General features: G+C 39.9%; 1 protein-coding gene across 9 annotated transcripts in view; it reads left to right on the top strand.

The window, feature by feature from the left end:
• The first annotated feature begins 4,632 nt into the window (after positions 1 to 4,632).
• The window catches only part of DNAH14 (dynein axonemal heavy chain 14), a 361,489-nt gene continuing 343,200 nt past the window's right edge, over positions 4,633 to 22,921 (top strand). For 4 of the 9 annotated variants that reach the window (XM_032319064.1, XM_032319062.1, XM_032319056.1 and 1 more), the window contains exon 1: positions 21,709 to 21,775. The gene's annotated coding sequence lies outside the window, so the exon portion shown is untranslated. Of the gene's footprint in view, positions 4,883 to 21,708; positions 21,776 to 22,921 lie in introns of those variants that run through there. The other 5 variants (XM_032319061.1, XM_032319058.1, XM_032319057.1 and 2 more) reach the window with 5 other exon arrangements.

The raw sequence follows: 22,921 nt of genomic DNA, 5'->3' as shown, positions 1-22,921 counted from the left end.
TTTTTTTGTTACTGAAAACTGGTCATCAGCTTTTGTTGTAAAGCTTGACAAAATCCAGCATCCGTTCCTGGATTAAAACGCTTCAAAGTATAGGGATAGAGGGAACATTCCTGAACTTCATAAAATCTATCTATGAAAGACCCACAGCAAACATCATCCTCAATGGGAAAAAGCTTGCAGCCTTCCTGTTGAGATCAGGAACACGACAAGGATGCCCACTTTCACCACTCTTGTTCAACATAGTATTAGAAGTCCTAGCAACAGCAATCAGACAACAAAGAGAAATAAAATGTATCCAAATTGGCAACGAAGAAGTCAAACTCTCTCTCTTTGCAGATGACATGATTCTTTATATGGAAAACCCAAAAGACTCCACCCCCAAACTACTAGAACTCATACAGCAATTCAGCAACGTGGCAGGATACAAAGTCAATTACAGAAATCAGTGGCTTTCTTATACACTAACAATGAAAATACAGAAAGGAAAATTAGAGAATCGATTCCATTTACTATTGCACCAAGAACCATAAGATACCTGGGAATAAACCTAACCAAAGAGGTAAAGGATCTGTACTTGAAGAACTACAGAACACTCATGAAAGAAATTGAAGAAGACACAAAAATATGGAAGACCATTCCATGCTCTTGGATTGGAAGAATAAACATTGTTAAAATATCTCTACTGCCTAGAGCAATCTATACTTTTAATGCCATTCCAATCAAATTTCCACCGGTATTCTTCAAAGAGCTGGAGCAAATAAGCCAAAAATTTGTATGGAATCAGAAGAGACCCCGAATCGCTAAGGAAATGTTGAAAAACAAAAATAAAACTGGGGGCATCACGCTGCCTGATTTCAAGCTTTACTACAAAGCTGTGATCACCAAGACAGCATGGTACTGGCATAAAAACAGACACATAGACCAGTGGAACAGAGTAGAGAGTCCAGATATGGACCCTCAACTGTATGGGCAAATAATCTTCGACAAAACAGGAAAAAATATACAGTGGAAAAAAGACAGTCTTTTCAATAAATGGTGCTGGGAAAACTGGGCAGCTATATGTAGAAGAATGAACTTAACCATTCTCTTACACTGAACACAAAGATAAACTCAAAATGGATAAAAGACCTCAATGTGAGACAGGAATCCATCAGAATCCTAGAGGAGAACATAGGCAGTAATCTCTTCGATATCAGCCACTGCAACTTCTTTCAAGATATGTCTCCAAAGGCAAAGGAAACAAAAGCGAAAATAAACTTTTGGGACTTCATCAAAATCAAAAGCTTCTGCACAGCAAAGGAAACAGTCAAGAAAACAAAGAGGCAACCCACGGAATGGGAGAAGATATTGGCAAGTGACAGTACAGACAAAAGGTTGATATCCAGGATCTATAAAGAACTCCTCAAACTCAACACACACAAAACAGAAAATCATATAAAAAATGGGCAGAAGATATGAACAGACACTTCTCCAATCAAGACATACAAATGGCTATCAGACACATGACAAAATGTTCATCCTCACTAGCCCTCAGGGAGATGCAAATAAAAACCACATTGAGATACCACCTTACACCATTTAGAATGGCCAAAATTAGTAAGACAGGAAATAACATGTATTGGAGGGGATGTGGAGAAAGGGGAACCCTCTTACACTGTTGGTGGGAATGCAAGTTGGTGCAGCCTCTTTGGAGAACAGTGTGGAGATTCCTCAAGAAATTAAAAATAGAACTTCCCTATGACCCTGCCATTGCACTACTGGGTATTTACCACAAAGATACAGATGTCGTGAAAAGAAGGGCCATCTGCACCCCAATGTTTATAGCAGCAATGGCCATGGTCGCCAAACTATGGAGAGAACCAAGATGTCCTACAACAGACAAATCGGTAAGGAAGATGTGGTCCATATACACTATGGAGTATTATGCCTCCATCAGAAAGGATGAATACCCAACTTTTGTAGCAACATGGACGGAACTGGAAAAGATTATGCTGAGTGAAATAAGTCAAGCAGAGAGAGTCAATTATCATATGGTTTCACTTATTTGTGGAGCATAACAAATAGCATAGAGGACATGGGGAGTTAGAGAGGAGAAGGGAGTTGGGAGAAATTGGAAGGGGAGGTGAACCATGAGAGACTATGGACTCTGAAAAACAATCTGAGGGGTTTGAAGTGGCGGGGAGGTGGGAGGTTGGGGTACCAGGTGGTGGGTATTATAGAGGGCACCGATTGCATGGAGCACTGGGTGTGGTCCAAAAATAATGAATACTATTATGCTGAAAATAAATAAATTTAAAAATGTAATTGGAATATCTAGTTATGATACAATTAGGTAATTTTTAACTTATTGCTTCACAGTATTAATTTTTAGAAGAAATCACATAACATTTTGTCCTCAGGTTTTATTCAGCGTGTTTTGAAGAACCTGTGGTCCAGAAAATATTCCAGTTACATTTAAAAGAATTAGTGTTCCTAGCCAGTACTGCTTCACTGTTTGAAGGTGCTCTTATTTCTAGCTAATGTATTCTAGGATATGAGTATTATGAACAGCTGAAAAATACTGCTTACCTTTTAATCCATGAAATAAAAACCCAATTTAGTAAGCAATATTTATTACAGATTCTGTCTTGCATTTATTTGACTCTCCATTAAGAGCAAGGAGTTATTTGACACTGGTCGGGGTATGAAAGAGATGAGTCCATTTAAAGAAAACACTCATGAATCCGCTGTCCATATTATACAATAATCTGACACCAGGACAGCCTAATGGTTGTAATGTCAGGCATCCCTCTTCACTGAAATAAAGACAGAAAAATGGGAAGCCCTACAATATATCTATAGATGTTTTAGTCTTTTTTTTTTTTTTGATGCTTTAATTAGTCTTAAGAGAGGTGTCTCATCTTAATTTTTTTTGTGTGTTTTGCAGTGGCTTTTGGTGTCCTTGCAAGTTTTTACACTGGGGAAGTAAAAAGTAAAGTGGGATTCGGAGTAGGAGAGAGCTTGTCTTTCTCTTGTGAAGTGGGTGAAGGGAGATTTTGAAGGAGGGGTTAGAAAAGACCAATCTGCATAATGTTAACTCAAGGTACATATGAAGATGTGGAGCTATCAATGGAGTCCTTTAAAGCCACTACTATCCTTAAAGCCCTGAAAGTCTGTGCTTCCTCTGGACCTACTGCACCCTAATTTGAAGACCACTGCTTTGTCTAGAGCTGAAGCAGTACAGATGGACCAAAGTGACGGACCCAACATAGTTCGTGGGTAAAATCTACAGGTCTTGGTAATAAATTCAACTGGAGTAGGGAATAGGGAATGCGAAGTGTTGAGGAAGACCCCACAGGAGAGGTGCTGTTTGCTGAGACAGGGAAGGTTGGAGAACATGGCCTCATGCTCTGCCTTTTTTTTTTTTTTTTAATTCTATTTTGTTTTACACAGTTTGTTGGCTGGTATTTGACGGAGCTGACTTTCGACTTTCTGGCTAATTTTATCAAATATAAACGATTATTGGCCCATAATATTTCCAAAATGACTTTCCCTTTTAACTGGTATCTTCCCTCCCCTTCAACACCGAGCCCTCTTCACGGCTCCTCAAAGACTCAGAGCCCTGCTCCAGTTCTGCTGTGACACGTGGGACGACGACATCCTCAAGCTTATTAGCAGTCAAAGTGGAAAGCTTATCCTTTTAAACAAGTAAGCAGTTTAGAAACAGGAGACCGCAGTAAATCTCCGCGGTTGCCCTGCTGCAGCCTCCCCCGGGAACCAGAAAGAAGAGGACCTGTGGCTGGTGTGTGCAGCGCAGGGTCAGCGCCCAACCAAGAGCCGCCGCGCGCAAGCGAAACGCAGAACATCGCTTGCTCAACCTTTCACAAGACACACGAAAAGAAGAGAGGGATTTGCACGCCCACACTTCTTAGAACTTCTCTCTGATCCGTGCTACTGCATTTCCACACACCATCTCTTCCTACAATCCGAGGCTCCGAAAGGACAAGCTCCTGCCCCAGGCTGTAAAAAAAAGCCTCCACGAGGGGCGCCTGGGTGGTCAGTGGGTTAAAGCCTCTGCCTTCAGCTCGGGTCAGGATCTCAGGGTCCTGGGATGGAGCCCGACATCCGGCTCTCTGCTCGGCAGGAAGCCTGCTTCCCCTCTCTCTCTGCCTGCTTCTCAGCCTAGTTGTGATCTCTTCTCTCTGTGTCAAATAAATAAATAAAATCTTAAATAAATAAATAAATAAATAAATAAATAAATAAATAAATAAGATTTGGGGGGGGGGAAGCCTCCACGAGAGCCGCTCCTCTTGAGGGTCCCAGAGCAGCGGTTCTGCGAAGTCGCTCGTTTCTCCCGCCTTCCCGCCACACTCCGGAAACCGTCGGTAACGTGCGCACCGTATGTCTCCCATCCGCCTTTGCGGCACGTTTCTGGGCGCCGCGGACTGCATGGCCAGCATCGCCTGGTAGGAGTCTCCAAGGAGACACCAGCCAGGTCCTCTCCCCTGGGTTCCATGCCGGTCCCAGCCCCAGCATGCCCTGCGCGACCCCCAGCCCCCAGCGTGCATTGCGCAGTGTGTGCACGGGCCTCGTGAACCCTGCCGCGAACGTGCATTGCGCGGGCCTTGTGACCCCCCCCCCAACTCCCAGGGTGCATTGCATAGGCTCCGCGGACCTGGTAACCGACCCCCATGACACCCCCCACCCCGACCCGCGAGCTGGGCGAGGCGTAGGCCCTTGGCCTGACTGGTCGGCGGTTACGGCGAGGAAGAGTAGGGGCATCGTCCCTCGGGGCTGTCCTCGCCTGGATCCGCGTGGATCCGCCTGGATCCGGCGTGTGTGAGCGGCACCTTCACCTCTTGGCCCTAAGGCTCGAAGCAGTCGCTGGGCCCCAGTGCTGCCGGTGAGGGCAGGGGGTTGGGACACTTGCCGACCCCCGCCCTTTGAGCTTATCTGCCAAACCAGCCAGAGGAGTAGGAACTAGGGTTTGGCAGGGGGCAGGGCCACAGGGGTGCGTGGGCCGGGGAGACAGGGCCACAGGCTGGTGCCACAGGCTGCCGTCATGTGGGTGGGCTGGGTCAGATGCCCAGAGGCGGGACCCGGGGAGCAAGGCCGGAATTCAGGAGTGGGCGGGGGTGTAGGGCAGTCCTGGCGGGGTGGGGCAGGGTTGGAGCCCTGGTTGGGGGAACGGGAGAGGGCGTGGGGAATGGGGGGGGGGGGTAGAGGAGTCGGGGTGGTGGGGGAGGCGGGGAAGGCGAACGGGCAGGGCCCTGGGGAATAGGAAGTAGGGTTGAGAAGCGAGCCGGGGGTGGGGTCCTGCTGGGTGTAGGGCTGGGGTGTGGGGCAGGATTGGAAGGGCAGAGTGGGAGGTATGGCGGTCTGCCCTGGGGTTGGCCAGGGGGTGCCTGGTGGCCCCCAAGTCCCGCATTCAGTCTTCATGCTGCAGACATTCGGGCCCTGGACTTGAGTTAGACCCATCGCTGCCCTCAAGGGGCTCACCTTCTCACTGGACTGTTACTTGCCCTTGATCAGGCCGAGCGTTCTCTCTTCTGTTCTAGGTTAATGAGTTTGGGGTTTCGTTTTGCATTCATAATTGGCTCATGAGCTCTGAGCAGCTGTGCCCGTACTGATTGTGTATTATATACATATCTACATGTACACACACACAAATATAAATGAGTATATATGTCATTTAATGTAGAGATTTAAATGACCCTTCTAATAAGTTGATACGTTGGATTACATTAATAACGTTAGTAGATACTGTGCTTATATTCATGAGGTAAACTCCGCTAAGATATGTGTAAGTCTGTATATATCACACATACATACACTGACACTTTGGATTTGATTTGCTATTATTTTGTTTAGGATATTTGCATTTATGTTCAGGAGTGTTACTGGCTGTAATTTTTTTGGTGCATATACTTGTTCTTGTCTGTTTCGGGAACCATTGCTGTTTTACTTCTCAGAAAGTGGGTTCAGTAGTTTTCCTTTATTTTCGAAAGAGTTTGCATAGTGTAAGGATTTTCTAGTCTTTGTATATTTGATAAAACTAACCTGTAAAACTGCTTTGGTCTTGTGTCTTTTACTTCTTTGAGGTAAAGGGGAGCCTTTTGAGTACTGTCTTTCCCCCTCTCGTCAGCTTTTAGTTTTATTGGTCTTGATTATTCTTTTTCTGTTATATTAAGTTCTCTTTTAGCTTGTTTGTTTACATTCTGGCTTTACTGAATACATCAATCTTTTTTTTTTTTTAAGATTTCATTATTTATTTGACAGGGATCACAAGTAGGCAGACAGGCAGGCAGAGAGTGAGGAGGAAGCAGGCTCCCCACAGAGCGGAGAGTCCCATGCGGGGCTCCATCCCAGGACCCTGAGATCATGACCCCAGCCGAAGGCAGAGGCTTCAACCCACTAAGCCACCCAGGTGCCCCACACATCAATCTTTAAAATAGTAAATGCATTCAGTACTCTTAAATTTTAATTTCTAAACTCTAGGAACTGCTGTAGCTACACCCACTACGTTTGAAAAAAAAAAATTATTTATTTATTTACTTAAGACAGAGATAGCAAGAGAGGGGAGGAGAGGGAGAAGCATGCTCTCCTTGCTGAGCAAGGATCCGGGTGCAGGACTCAATCCCAGGACCCTGAGATCATGACCTGAGCCAAAGGCAGGAGCTTAACCAACTGACCCACCCAGGTGCCCCTGAATGTATGATATTTTAATTGTTAAATGGTTCTAGAGAGTTATTTTCAGTTTTATTCTCTTTTTAATCCATGGTTGATTTAAGAGTGTTATTTCACATTTCCAAATATGGTACATTTTTAAAAGTTTTTTTTGTTGACTTATAATTTATTTGCATTCTATGGGAAAATGGGGTCTGCATAATATTGATTCTTTGAAATTTGTGAAGCCTTTTGTTACTTAGGATGTGGTCAATTTTCATAAATGTCTTAAGTGATCTGAAAAGTAAATTCCTTGTTTATCATGTACAGAATTCTTTATTAGGTCAAGCCTGTTCGTGAAGGTCAAATCTATTTACTTGTTATTTTTTTGTTCACTTGATCATAAATCATTGAGATAGGTATGTTAAAATATCTCACTATGACTGTTTTTGTGAGATGTCAAATTTTTTGCTATTCTGTCTGGTTTTGCTTTCTTGATTTTGAGGCAGTGTTAGGTACATAAAAGATAGAAGTTGTAGCTTCTTGATTGTCCCTTCTAATATTATGTTGAAACCCAGTTTCTCCTTATTAATACTTTTCCCTTAAACTCTATTTTGTCTGGTAGAATATTGTTAACCAGTTTCTTTTGGTTTGCATTGGCATGCTGTTGTGTTTTCTGTTCCCTTATTTTTTTTATTGTGGTAAAATATGGACAACATAAAAGTTATCATTTTAATGATTTTAAGTGCATTCATACTGTTGTGTAACCATCACCAACATCCACCTCCAGAATTTATCATCATCCCAAAGTGAAATTCCGCACCTTTTAAACAATGACTCCCCATTACCCCTTTCTCCAGGTCCTGGTCATCTCTGTTCTATTTTCTGTCTCTGTGAATATGGCTATTCTATGTGCCTCATACAAGTAGAAGTATACAAGAAGCATATAATTTTGGTTCTTTGTGTTTGGCCTGTTTTACTTAGCGTGATGTCTTCAACATTTGTCTGTGTTGTAGCATGTGTCAGAAAACCTTTTTTTTGTTTTTGTGAGAACATTTAATTACTATTCTCAACAAATTCCAATTTTACAGTACAGTGTTAGTAACTATAGTCATTATGTTATAGATTAGATTTGCAGACCTTGTTCTTGGTAAAGAATGGTAAAAAAAAAAATGGTAAAAGAATGGTAAAGAAAAAAACAAAAAACTTTTTACCAACTCCTCCCTTTTCCCCCAAACCCGTAGCCTTTGCAGTCAATGCTCTACCACTGAGCTATACCCCCAACCTGTAGCCTTTGATACTACTTTTCTACTTTTTTCTGAGAGTTCAATTTTGTTTTCTTCAAATTCTGCATGTAAGTAGTACTATGCAGTATTTATCTTTCTCTGTCTGGCTTATTTCACTTAGCAAAGTGCCCTCAAGTTACATCCATGTTCTCACAGGATTACCTTCTTTCTAATGGCTGAGTAATGTGACATTGTATACAGGATGTCATCTTTATCCATTCACCGGTTGACACTTAGGTTGTTTCCATATCTAGGCTATTGAGAATAATGCTGCGGTGAACATGGGAGTGGAAATACCTCTTCAGGATTCTATTTTCATTTCCTTTGGATGTGTTTCCAGAAGTAGTACTGGAGGATCATATGGTAGTTTTTTTTAAATTTTATGAGAATCCTCCATACTTTTGTCATAGTGGTTGCACCAGTGTACATTCCCACCAACAGTGCATGAGGGTTTGCGTTTCTCCACCTCCTCACCAACACTTGTTATTTCTTGCCTTTTTGGTAATGGTCATTCTAATAGGTGTGCGGTGTTATCTCATACTGGTTTTGATTTTCATTTCCCTGATCATGAGTGTGTTGAACACCTTTTCATGTATCTGCTGGACAGCCATTTTTCTGTCTTTGGAAAATCAGCACTTTTAAATCAGATTGTTAATTTCTTTAATACAGAGTTGTGTGAGGTCTTCATATATTTTGGATGTTAACCCCTTACTAGATATATGACTTGCAGATATATTCTCCCATTCCATTGGTTGTTTTTTCATTGTGTTGATGGTTTCCTTTGCTGTGAAAGAGCATTTTTATTTGATGTAGTCTTATTTGTTTATTTTTGCTATTGGTGTCATATCTGAAAAAACCATTCTCAAGACCAATGTCAAGAAGTTTATCCCCTGTGTTTTCTTATAGTAGTTTTATGGTTTAAGGTCTTAAATTTAAGTCTTGAATTCATCTTGATTTAATTTTTGTGAGTTAATATGATCTGTACCCAATTCCAATGTGTGTGTGTCTTGGCGGGGGACCCCTCATACCACCAAGCACTCAGTCCTCAGACACCTTTGGTGTCCTACAATTCAGCCCACCTCAGACTGTTCATCTGGAGATCACATCAAATCTCACAGGCTAAGGGCTCAGTCCTGTAACACTGTACCATCCTACCTCCCCTTCCCATTTCAGATGCCAGTCTCAAGCTAAGGTTATCAACTGTGCCTTTGTCTGACCAAATGTAGATGGGAGGCTTTAGTGACCCTCTCTTTGGATTCCATCACTTTGTAGAGTGGCTCACAGAGTGCAAGCAAATATTTTACTTACTATCAGTTTATTATAAAAGAGTATAACTCAGAAACAGCCAGAAAGACAAGAGGCATAGGTTGGGGTATGGGGAAAAGGCGCGGAGCTTCTATGCCTTCGATGAACCACACTTCCTCAAATCTCCGTGTGTTTACCAGCTCAGAAGATGTCTGAAACCCATCCATTTTTTAAAAGATTTTGTTTTGTTTTGTTTTTAGAGCATGTGCACACATGTGTGTGAGGAGAGGGTCAGTGAAAGAGAGAGAGAATCCCAAGCAGGCTCCACACCCAGGTGCAGAGCCTACCAAGGGGCTTGATCCTACAACCCTGACATCAAGACCTGAGCCAGAATCGGGTCACTTAACTGACTGAGTCACCCAGGTGTCCCTCCTTTTGGGCTTTTATGGAGGCTTCATTGCACCGACATGTTGATTAAATCATGGACAGTTAATTCAACCCACAGCCCCTTTCCCATCCCCAGAGGTCAGGGTGCTGGGGCTGAAAGTTCAATCATCTAATCAATCATATGGTTGGTTCTCTTGGCAACCAGCCTCCATCTTTAGGTGAGGTCCGAAAGTCACCTCCTTAATTTAATGTAACCTTTATCACTCTATTTATTTAGTATATTCTAGGAGTTTGAGGAGCTTTGTACCAGAGATGAGGATGAAGACCAAATATATATTTCTTTTTTTAAAACTATTTTTCAAAATTTATTTATTTATTAATTTATTCTAATAAACATATAATGTATTTTTATCCCCAGGGTACAGGTGTGTGAATCGTCAGGTTTACACTCTTCACAACACTCACCATAGCACATACTCTCCCCAATGTCCATAACCCCACCCCACTCTCCAAACCCCCCTCCCAACCCCCCCAGCAACCCTCAGTTTGTTTTGTGAGATTAAGAGTCACTTATGATTTGTCTCCCCCCCCCCCCCATGTTGCATCTCCACTTCCTCATATCAGGGAGATTATAGGATAGTTGTCTTTCTCTAATTGACTTATTTCGCTAAGCATGATACCCTCTAGTTCCATCCACGTCGTCGCAAATGGCAAGATTTCATTTCTTTTGATGGCTGCATAGTATTCCATTGTGTACGTATACCACATCTTCTTTATCCATTCATCTGTTGATGGACATCTAGGTTCTTCCCATAGTTTGGCTGTTGTAGACATTGCTGCTATAAACATTCGGGTGCACGTGCCCCTTCGGATCACTACGTTTGTATCTTTAGGGTAAATACCCAGTAGTGCAATTGCTGGGTCATAGGTAGGGTAGTTCAACATTTTGAGGAACCTCCATGCTGTTTTCCAGAGCAGTTGTACCAGCTTGCATTTCCACCAACAGTGTAGGAGGGTTCCCCTTTCTCCGCATCCTCGCCAGCATCTGTCATTTCCTGACTTGTTAATTTTAGCCATTCTGACCGGTGTGAGATGATATCTCATTGTGGTTTTGATTTGTATTTCCCTGATGCCAAATGATGTGGAGCACTTTTTCATGTGTCTGTTGACCATCTGGATGTCTTCTTTGCAGAAATGTCTGTTCATGTTTTCTGCCCATTTCTTGATTGGATTATTTGTTCTTTGGGTGTTGAGTTTGCTAAGTTCTTTATAGATTTTGAACACTAGCCCTTTATCTGATATGTTGTTTGCAAATATCTTCTCCCATTCTGTCAGTTGTCTTTTGGTTTTGTTAACTGTTTCCTTTGCTCTGCAAAAGCTTTTGATCTTGATGAAATCCCAATAGTTCATTTTTGCCCTTGCTTCCCTTGCCTTTGGCGATGTTCCTAGGAAGAAGTTGCTGTGGCTGAGGTCGAAGAGGTTGCTGCCTGTTTTCTCCTCAAGGATTTTGATGGATTCCTTTCTCACATTGAGGTCCTTCCTCCATTTTGAGTCTATTTTTTTGTGTGTGTAAGGAAATGGTCCAGTTTCATTTTTCTGCATGTGGCTGTCCAATTTTCCCAACACCATTTATTGAAGAGGCTGTCTTTTTTCCATTGGACATTCTTTCCTGCTTTGTCGAAGGTTAGTTGACCATAGAGTGGAGGGTCTATTTCTGGGCTATCTATTCTGTTCCATCGATCTATGTGTCTGTTTTTGTGCCAGTACCATGCTGTCTTGATGATGACAGCTTTGTAATAGAGCTTGAAGTCCGGAATTTTGATGCCACCAACTTTGGCTTTTTTTTCAATATTCCTTTGGCTATTCAAGGTCTTTTCTGGTTCCATATAAATTTTAGGATTATTTGTTCCATTTCTTTGAAAAAAATGGATGGTATTTTCATAGGAATTGCATTAAATGGGTAGATTGCTTTAGGTAGCATAGACATTTTCACAATATTCTTCTAATCCAGGAGCATGGAGCATTTTTCCATTTCTTTGTGTCTTCCTCAATTTCTTTCATGAGTACTTTATAGTTTTCTGAGTATAGATTCTTTGCCTCTTTGGTTAGGTTTATTCCTGGGTATCTTATGGTTTGGGGTGCAATTGTAAATGGGATGGATTCCTTAATTTCTCTTTCTTCTGTCTTGTTGTTGGTGTAGAGAAATGCAACTGATTTCTGTGCATTGATTTTATATCCTGACACTTTACTGAATTCCTGTACAAGTTCTAGCAGTTTTGGAGTGGAGTCTTTTGGGTTTTCCACATATAGTATCATATCATCTACGAAGAGTGATAGTTTGACTTCTTCTTTGCTGATTTGGATGCCTTTAATTTCCTTTTGTTATCTGATTGCTGAGGCTAGGACTTCTAGTACTATGCTGAATAGCAGTGGTGATAACGGACATCCCTGCTGTGTTCCTGACCTTAGTGGAAAAGCTGTCTGTTTTTCTCCATTGAAAATGATATTTGCAGTGGGTTTTTCATAGATGGCTTTGATAATATTGAGGTATGCGCCCTCTATCCCTACACTTTGAAGAGTTTTGATCAGGAAGGGATGCTGTACTTTGTCAAATGCTTTTTCAGCATCTATTGAGAGTATCATATGGTTCTTGTTCTTTCTTTTATTAATGTGTTGTATCACATTGATTGATTTGCTGAGGTTGAACCAAACTTGCAGCCCTGGAATAAATCCCACTTAGTCATGGTGAATAATCCTTTTAATGTGCTGTTGAATCCTATTGGCTAGTATTTTGGTGAGAATTTTCGCATCTGTGTTCATCAAGGATATTGGTCTGTAGTTCTCTTTTTTGATGGGATCCTTGTCTAGTTTTGGGATCAAGGTGATGCTGGCCTCATAAAATGAGTTTGGAAGTTTTCCTTCCATCTCTCTTTTTTGGAACATCAGGAGATTAGGAATTAGTTCTTCTTTTGGTAGAATTTTGGTAGAATTCCCCTGGGAAGCTGTCTGGCCCTGGGATTTTGTTTGTTTGGAGATTTTTGATGACTCTTTCAATATCCTTACTGGTTATGGGTCTTTTCAAGTTTTCTATTGTTTCCTGGTTCAGTTGTGGTAGTTTATATGTCTCTAGTAATGCATCCATTTCTTCCAGATTGTCAAATTTGTTGGCGTAGAGTTGCTCATAATATGTTCTTATAATTATCTGTATTTCTTTGGTGTTGGTTGTGATCTCTCCTCTTTCATTCATGATTTTATTTATTTGGGTCCTTTCTCTTTTCTTTTTGATAAGTCTGACCAGGGGTTTATCAATCTTATTAATTCTTTCAAGAACCAGCTCCTAGTTTCATTAAATTTGTTCCTCTTGGGTTTTTTTTGGTTTCTATTTCATTGATTTCTGCTCTGATCTTTATGATTTCTCTTCTCCTGCTGGGTTTAGGGTTTCTTTCTTGTTCTTTCTCCAGCTCCGTTAGGTGTTAGGATTAGGTTGTGTATTTGAGACCTTTCTTGTTTCTTGAGGAAGGGCTTGTACTGCTATATATTTTCCTCTCAGGACTGCCTTTGTTGTGTCCCACAGATTTGAACCATTGTGTTTTCATTATCATTTGTTTCCATGAATTTTTTTCAATCTTCTTTAATTTTTAATTTTCTGGTTGACCCATTCATTCTTTAGAAGGATGCTGTTTAGTCTCCCATGTATTTGGGTTCTTTCCAAATTTCCTCTTGGGATTGAGTTCTAGCTTCAGAGCATTGTGGTCTGAAAATATGCAGGGAATGATCCCAATCTTTTGATACCGGTTGAGACATGATTTAGGACCCAGGATGTGACCTATTCTGGAGAATGTTCCATGTGCACTAGAGAATATTGTGTATTCTGTTGCTTTGGGATGAAATGTTCTGAATATATCTGTGATGTCCATCTGGTCCAGTGTGTCATTTAAGGCCTTTATTTCCTTGTTGATCTTTTGCTTGGATGATCTGTCCATTTCCATGAGGGGAGTGTTAAAGTCCCGTACTATTATTGTATTATTGTTGATGTGTTTCTTTGATTTTGTTATTAATTGGTTTATATTAGCTGGCTGCTCCCACGTTAGGGGCATAGATATTTAAAATTGTTAGATCTTCTTCTTGGACAGACCCTTTGAGTATGATATAGTGTCCTTCCTCATCTCTGATTATAGTCTTTGTCTTAAAATCTATTTGATCTGATATAAGGATTGCCACCCTTGCTTTCTTCTGATGTCCATTGGCATGGTAAATTGTTTTCCACCCCCTCACTTTAAATATGGAGGTGTCTTCAGGTCTAAAATGAGTTTCTTGGAGGCAACATATAGATGGGTTTTGTTTTTTTATCCATTCTGATACCCTGTGTCTTTTGATTGGGGCATTTAGCCCATTTACATTCAGGGTAACTATTGAGAGATATGAATTTAGTGCCATTGTATTGCCTGTAAGGTGACTCTTACTGTATACTGTCTCTGTTCCTTTCTGACCCACTACTTTTAGGCTTTCTCTTTGCTTAGAGGACCCTTTCAATATTTCCTGTAGAGCTGGTTTGGTGTTTGCAAATTCTTTCAGTTTTTGTTTGTCCTGGAAGCTTTTTATCTATCCTTCTATTTTCAATTATAGCCTAGCTGGATATAGTATTCTTGGCTGCATGTTTTTCTCATTTAGTGCTCTGAATATATCATGCTCTTTCTGGCCTGCCAGGTCTCTGTGGATAAGTCTGCTGCCAATCTAATATTTTTACCATTGTATGTTACAGACTTCTTTTCAACAGGCTGCTTTCAGGATTTTCTTTGTCACTAAGACTTGTAAATTTTACTATTAAGTGATGGGGTGTGGACCTATTCTTGTTGATTTTGAGGGGCGTTCTCTGCACCTCCTGGGTTTTGATGCTTGTTCTCTTTGCCATATTAAGGAAATTCTCTCCAATAATTCTCTCCAATGATTCTCTCCAATCTTCTGGAATCCCAATTATTCTAATGTTGTTTCGTCTTATGGTGTCACTTATCTCTCGAATTCTCCCCTCGTGGTCCAGTAGCTGTTTGTCCCTCTTTTGCTCAGCTTCTTTATTCTCTGTCATTTGGTCTTCTATATCACTAATTCTTTCTTCTGCCTCATTTATCCTAGCAGTGAGAGCCTCCATTTTTGATTGCACCTCATTAATAGCTTTTTTGATTTCAACTTGGTTAGATTTTAGTTCTTTTATTTCTCCAGAGAGGGCTTTTATATCTCCCAAGAGGTTTCTCTAATATCTTCCATGCCTTTTTTGAGCCCAGCTAGAACCTTGAGAATCGTCATTCTGAACTCTAGATCTGACATATTACCAATGTCTGTATTGATTAGGTCCCTAGCCTTCAGTAGTGCCTCTTGTTCTTTTTTTTTGTGGTGAATTTTTCCACCTTGTCATTTTGTCCAGGTAAGAGTATATGAAGGAGCAAGTATAATACTAAAGGTGGCAAAGACCCCAGGAAAATATGCTTTAACCAAATCAGAAGAGACCCCAAATCGTGGGGGAGGGGGAGAAAGGGGATAAAAAGAGGTTCAGAAAAAAAAAAAGGAACAATTAAAAAAAGAAAACAAATAAAGAAAAAATATAAAAAAGAAAAAAATATATATTAGATAAACTAGTTAAAAAAGAAAAGGGTAAAAGTTAAAAAAAAAGTTTAGCAGAAGAAGAGAAAAGAAATTGAAAAGAAAAAAAAATTAAATTAACTGCAAGACTAAAGAATCATGGGGAGAAAGCCATGAGTTCCGTGCTTTGCTTTCTCCTCCTCTGGAATTCCACTGTACTCCTTGGTAGGTGAACTTGGTCCTGGCCGGATTTCTTTTTTTTTTTTAAAGTTATATATATATTTTTTAATTAATTTTTTTATTAAATTGATTTATTTATTTTCAGAAAAACAGTATTCATTATTTTTTTCACCACACCCAGTGCTCCATGCAATCCATGCCCTCTATAATACCCACCACTGGCTGGATTTCTTTTTGATCTTCTGGGGGAGGGGCCTGTTGTAGTGATTCTCAAGTGTCTTTGCCCCAGGCGGAATTGCACCACCCTTACTAGGGGCCGGGCTGAGTAATCCGCTCAGGTTTGCTTTCGGGAGCTTTTATGGAGGCTTCCTCACATAGGCATGGCCAAGTAGTAGTAACTCCATTTCCTGCCCCTCTTCCCTCTCTGGAGAATGGGGGATGGGAAGGTGATGCTGAAAATTCTAAGCTACTAATCATGGCTAGATCTTTCTGGTAACCAACCCCCATTCAGGAGCCATCCAAAAGCCCATCCAGATTAACCTTATTAGAATAACAGCAGGGAAAAAAAAATGAACAACAACAGGGATGCCTGGGTGGCTCAGTCAGTTAAGGGCCTGCCTTCTGCTCAGGTCATGATCTCAGGGTCCTGGGGTGGAGCCCCTGTCAGGCTTTCTGCTCAGCAAGGAGCGTGCTTCTCCCTCTCCCTGCCACTCTGCCTGCTTATGAACTCTCTCTCTCTCTTTCTGTCAAATAAATAAATAAAATCTTAAAAAAAAAAAAACCTCAACATAAACTCCTATGGCCCCTAAAATTTCAAGGGATTTAGGAATCCTGTGTCAGGAACCAGGCTCAGACCAAATATTAAAACACAAAATGTTCCTAGTGCTCATATCACTTAGAAATTAAAAAAAAAAAAAAAGAGACAGCTGACATTTTAATAAGTTTCTCTGTTCATTAATATTTAGTTCTTCTCTATTACATGTTTGTTTTGTTTTTTGTTTTTGCTCTAGGTTTTTTTCTGAAAATTTTGTTTCCAGCTTTATTGAAGTATATTTGATAAAAACATTGTATATACTAAGGTGTAGACTGCAATATTTAATATACATATACATTGTCTAATGTTTACTGCAAAGTTAATTAGGATATCTGTCATCTTTCAACAATTGTGTGTGTGTGTGTGTGTGTGTGTGTGTGTGTACATGTATGTGTGTGAGATGTATGTGTGTTTTGGTGAGAAGCTTACACTCAGCAAATTTCAGATGTCCAATACTATAGTCACAGTGCTATTGTTAAGCTTAAAAGTAGAAACTGCCAGTTATTTTACCAAGAGAAGGTGGGTTTGTTAGGGAATAAAAGCAAATTGTAATCCAGAACAAACAATTATGACTCTCATAGGCAAGTCTGGGGAACAAAGAAGAGGTACACTTTTTTAAGAAGAAAAGTGGTGAGTTAGGAAGCTTGTGAACTAAAAGTCCATTGGAGTAAACTGGGAGTTTGTGTGGTGGCTTCTTTTTGGCTGAGCTGTCCTGGTGGGTGGGGGCTGAGGAAAGTATCTCTTCCTCCTACTGGAGTAGTAGAGTAGTAACCCCGTGCAAGGTCAAGTCTAAGGCCAAATCCATCTCTTACTGTTGGGTCTGCAATTAACTATGAACGGTAGCACTGAGAACTCCCCTGTGGAAAACTCCTGTCTGCATTTTAGTGATATTTCCCTTACGGATTTTTGCAGTGTACATTTGATTATCAGAACTTAATCATCTTATGACTGAAAGCTTGTACCCTTGACCAGTGTCTCCTCATTCCCTCCATCACTCATCGCCTCTGTCACTCATCCATCATTTGGCTTTCTTTCTAGGAGTTCAACATTTCCCCCCCCGGGATTCTGCATATGAATGATACCATATAGTATTTATCTTTCTCTGATTTATTTCATTTAGTGTAGTACCTGCTGGTTCATCCTTGTTGAAATGGCACGATTTATTTCTTATGCCTGAACAATATTTCATTGCGTATTTATATATACCACATTTTCTTTATCCATCCTTCTGTTGACAGATACTTAAATTATCTCCATATCTAGGCTGTTGTGAATAATGCAGTGATCACAGGAGTGCAGATATCTCTTTGAGATATTGGTTTCATTTCCTTCAGATAGATGTCCAGAAGTGGGATTGCTGGCTCATGTGATAGTCCTTTTTTCCCCCAGACTTTATTTATTTCTTCAAAAGAGAGCACAAGCAGGGGAAGCAGCAGAGGGAGCCCAAGGCAGATACTTAACCAACTAAGCCACCCAGGTGTATCATCTATTTTTTAATTTTTTGAGAAACATCCACAGTGACTGTATCAGTTTACATCACTAATAGTGCATGAGCATTCCCTTTTATCCACATTCTCACCACATTTGTTATTTTTTGCTTGATACTAACCATATCACGGAATGATATCTCTTTGTGGTTTTGATTGGCATTTCCCTGATGGTGAGTGATACTGAGGAACTTTTCGTGTTTGTTGGCCATCTGGATGTCTTCTTTGGAAAAATGTCTTTTTAGGTCCTTTGCCCATTTTTTGCATCCAGTTATTTGTGAATGTTTTTCCTATTGAGTTGTCTGAGTTTCTTGCATATTTTGGCTATTAACTCCTTTTCATATATATGGTTTATACGCATTTGATCCCACTCTGTAGATTGCCTTTCATTTTGTTGATTATTTCCTTTGCTGTTCAGGTTTTTAAGTTTGATGTTCCATTTGTTTACTTTTGGTTTTATTACATGTGTGTTTGGTGTCATATCCAAAAAATATCATTGCCATGACCAATGTCAAGGAGCTTTCCCTTTACGTTTTCTTCCAGGAGTTTCACCATTTTAGGTTTTAAATATAAGTCCTTAGTTCTTTTTGAGTCAATTTTTGTGTATGGTATAAAGGGTCTAGTTTCATTCTTTTGCTTTGGAATATCCAATTTTCTTAACAGCATTTATTAAGAAACTATCCTTTCCCCCATTGTATGTTCTTAGTGCCCTTGTCAAAAAAATAGTTGACTGTATATTTGTAGGTTTATTTCTGGACTCCCTGTTCTGTTCCGTTAGCTTATGGGTCTATTTTTAAAAAATATTTTATTTATTTATTTGACAGAGAGAGAGAAGAGAGCATGAGCTGGGGAGAGGCAGTGGGAGAAGCAGCCTCCTTGCTGAGCAGGGAGCCTGGCGCAAGGCTTGATCCAGGACCTTGTGATCATGACTTGAGCTGAAGGCAGATGCTTAACTGAGCCACCCAGGCTCCCCTTAGGTGTCTGTTTTTATGCCAGTGCCCTACTGTTTTGATTACTGTAGCTTTGTAATATAACTTGAAGTCAGAAAGTGTGATGCCTCTTGCTTTATTTTTTTGGTGAATGCTTTTGCTATTTAGGGAGTTTTGTGGTTTCATACAAATTTCAGAATTATTTTTTCTATTTCTGTCAAAAATGCCATTGGAATTTTGATAAGGATAGCATTGGCTCTGTAGACCATTTCGTGTAGTATGGACATTTTAATTATTAATCCATTCCATGATCATGGTAGATCATTCCATTTATTTGTGTCTTCTTCAATTTCTGTCATCTGTCACATTTATTGATTTGCTTGTTTGAACCACCCTCACATCCCAGAGATAAACCCTACTTTATTGTGTTGTATCAACCTTTTATTGTGCTATGAATTTACTTTGCTAGTTTTTTGGTGGGGTTTTGCCTCTGTATTCCTCAGGGATGGGGGATGTAATTTTATTTCTTAGTTGTTTCCTTATCTGGCTTTGGAATCTGGATAATGTTAGCCTTGTAAAATGACCCTGGAAGTGTTCTTTCCTCTTCTCCTTTTTGGAAGTTTGAGAAGGATTGGCATTAGTTCTTCTTTAAATGTTCAATAAGATTATTCAGTGAAACCATCTTCCTTGTTATTTGTTCACATTTTCTGTTTCTGTTTCCTAATAAGTTGTATGTTTCAAATAATTTGTCCATTATCAGCTTGTTGGATTATCAAATTTGTTAGGACATAAATGTTCATAATAATCTCATATGATTCTTGATATTTCTGTGGTATCATCTGTAATGTTTTTCTTTCATTTCCAGTTTTATTTATTTGAGTCTCTCTTTTTTTTTATTTTAATTGTTCGTCGATTTGCTTATATTTTTAAGATCCAACCCTTAGTTTATATCTTCCTTATTGTTTTTCTGATCTCTATTTCCTTTACTTCTGCTCTAATCTGATTTAATTCCTTCTAATTTGGCGCTTTTTTTAGTTGTTTAAGGTATACAGTTAGGTTCTTAATTTTAGGTCTCTCTTTTTTAAATTGGTTTCTAATTGCTATAAAATTTCTTCTTTGAACTACTTTTGTTGCAGCATGATACGGTTTTTGATGTGTTACATTTCCATTTTTATTTGTTTCAAGATATTTTTTATTTTCCTTTTGATTTCTTCCTAGACATATTGTTTTTTTCAGGAACGTGTTGTTTAATTTCTACATTTTTCTGAACTTTTCAGGTTTCCTCCTGTTTTTGATTTCTAGTTTTCATAACATTGTGTTTGGAAAAAACAATTCATCTGATTTAAAGTCTTCTTTAATTTTTAAGACTTGTTTTATGGCCTAACATATGATCTATCCTAGGGAATGTTCTGCATTCACTTGAGAAGAATGTGCACTCTGCTGCTGTTGGATACGTTTTGCATATATCTGCTATGTCCACTTGGTCTAAAGTGTAGTTCAAATCATATATTTCTTTGTTGATTTTCTGCCTGGATGATTTATTCAAGTTGAAATTAGAGTATTAAAGGCTTCTGTTATTATTGCTTTGCTATGTATTTCTGCCTTCAGATCTGTTAGTATTAGCTTACTATATTTATGTCCTCTCATGTTGGGTGTATGTATGTTTACTGTTGTTATATCCTCTTGATGATACAAAGTTACAGTTTTGAACTTAAAGCACATTTCATCTGATACAACTCCCCCTAGTCTTTTTGGTTACTGTTTGCATGAAATATCTTCCATCTCTTTTCTTTGAGCCTGTATGTGTTCTGAAAGCTGAAGTGAGTTTCTTGTAGGCAGCATATAGTTAGGCCTTTTTTAATCCTATCAGCTACTCTGTCTTTTTATTGGAAAAGTTGGTGCATTTACATGTATATTATAGTAACTATTTGCAGATAAGGACTTATTATTGCCATCTTGTTAAAGGTTTTTTGGCTATTCAAAAAAATTTCTTAAAGATTTTATTTATTTATTTGACACAAAAAGAGAGAGAGAGCACAAGCAGGGAGAGTGGCAGGCAGAGGGAGAGGGAGAAGCAGGCTCCCCACTGAGCAGGGAGCCCAATGCGGGACTTGATCCCAGGACCCTGAGGTCATTACCTGAGCCAAGGGCAGACTCTTAAAAGGCTGAGCCACCCAGGCACCCCTTCAAGCTATTTTATAGTTCCTTTATTACTTGTTACCTCTTTGCCATCTTCCTTTGTGATTTGATGATTTTCCAGCGTGGTATGCTTTGATTCTTTCCTTTGATCTTGTATGCACCTAATATAGGTTAACAAAAGGCTTATATAAAACCCTTTAGAGTAATGCTAGTCCATTTTTTTTAATGCCAGTCTGTTTTAAGCTGAAAAGAGCTTAACTTTGATTGCATACAAAATACCTTTTACTCCCCCTCCCCAGCATTTTATGGTTTTGATGTCACAGTTTACATCTTTTCATATTCTGTATACATTCATAAACTATTTTAGCTATAGTTATTTTTAATACTTTTATCTTTAAATCATTATACTAGAGTTAAGTGATTTGCATAACACTATTATGGTATTATTCTGAATTTGTCTATATTCTTTACTGATAAGTTGTAAGTTTTATACTTTCATATGTTTTCATATGATTCACTAGCAGCTTGCATTTCACCTTGAAGAGTTCCCTTTAGCATTTCTTGTAAAGCAGGTCTAATGGAGATGAACCCCTTCAGCTTTTGTTTGAAAAAGTCTTTATCTCTCCTTCATTTCTAAAGGACACCTCTTCTGGATAAAATATTCTTCATTGGAAGTTTTTTTTTCTTCTGGTACTTTGACTGATACTTCCCACTCTCTCCTGGTCTGCAAGGTTTGTGTTGAGAAAGCCCTGACTGCCTTATGGTGTCGGGGACCGCCTCCGGCCAGGAAAGTTCCCACCATTACAAGATGGCGCCTGGCTCACTGCTAGCAAAATACTCTGCAAGTAAATAACGAACTTTCTGGTGAAGCCCGCCTAAAGGAGGACATAGTCATTGGCTGTTTCAAATTTAATCAGCATAGTAACAGGACTCTCATTGGCTCTCCCCATTGCTTGGCCCCTTATTGGTCACCCTGCCGCATATAAGCTAAGGAAGTTGACAAAATAAAAGGGAATGAAGCATTAACACCGAACCAGGCTTCTTGTCGTCCTTGCGGGTCGAGGGCGTTATGGGAGTTCCCTTTTACGAGTTGAGTTTCTTTTCTTCTGTGGCTTTCAAAATTCTCTGCCTTTGATTTTTGACAGTTTTAATGTAGAGTATCCCAGCAAAGTCCTCTTTGTGTTGAATCTGTATGGGAACTTACTAGCCTCATACACCTGTATATCCTACCTTTTCCTGCTCCATATGTGGGAGATTTTCAGCTATTATTAAGAAAAGCTTTCTGCTTCTCTCTCTCTTCTCCTTCTGGGACTCTACTTGATAGTATCCCACAATTTGCATAGGCTTTCTTAAATCTTTTTCATTCTTCTTCCTTTTATCTCTGATTGGATAATTTTAAATGATCTGTCTTTGAGTTCACAGATTTTTTTTCAGCCTGATGGAGTCTGCTGTTGATGATCGTGCATTTTCTTTTCATTGTATTCTTCAGCTACAGAATTGGTTTGGTTCCTTTTTTATGATTTCTTTATCTCTGTTGACCTTTCAGTTTGTTCTCATACTGTTTTCCTGATTTTGTTTAATTGTCTGTGTTCCCTTGTAGCTCACTGAGCTTCCTTAACACAATTATTTTGAATTCTTTGTCCAGCAATTCTTATGTCTCCCATTTCTTTGAGGTCTGTGAGTGGAAGATTACTGTATTCCTTTGGTGGTGTCATGTTTCCTTAATTTTTTGTGTTTCTGTGGTAGCTTTACATTGATGTCTATGCATTTGATGGAGCGGTCATCTCTTCCAGCATTAGGGACTGGTTTTTGTGGTTCAGGGCCTCCTGTGGGTGGATGCAAGAGCACTGCTTAGTGGGGTGTGGCAGTTCTGGCCCTAGGGAAGATTCCACAACATATTTTACATGTAGCCTCTTCAGTGAGGTCAGTATTGGCATAAATTTTAAGGGTTCTCAGTGGCCAAGGCTGCATGTGTTCACAGTGGCAGTGGGGACTATTAAGGTCTTTTGCTAGTGAAGTCTGCTGGGGACTTCCTGGTCCTTTTCCCTGCTGTGCAGGGTGTTATGTTTGAAGGGATCCATCTTGGCATAGGGTACAGCTACGAGGGCCCTTGTAGTGCTGGTGGCATTGGTGTCTGATATGTGGGCACTTCTGGGGTCCCAGAAGCTCTGGGGTCTGAGGAGCTGGGTATTCCCCAGCAGTGGTGACCCCAGTGCCCACCATGGAGATGCCTGT

The sequence above is a fragment of the Mustela erminea genome, chromosome 17 (assembly GCF_009829155.1).
Source record: "Mustela erminea isolate mMusErm1 chromosome 17, mMusErm1.Pri, whole genome shotgun sequence".
Lineage (NCBI taxonomy): Eukaryota > Metazoa > Chordata > Mammalia > Carnivora > Mustelidae > Mustela > Mustela erminea.
The sequence above is the reverse complement of the archived record's forward strand: the minus strand, read 5'-3'. Positions and strand labels throughout refer to the sequence as shown.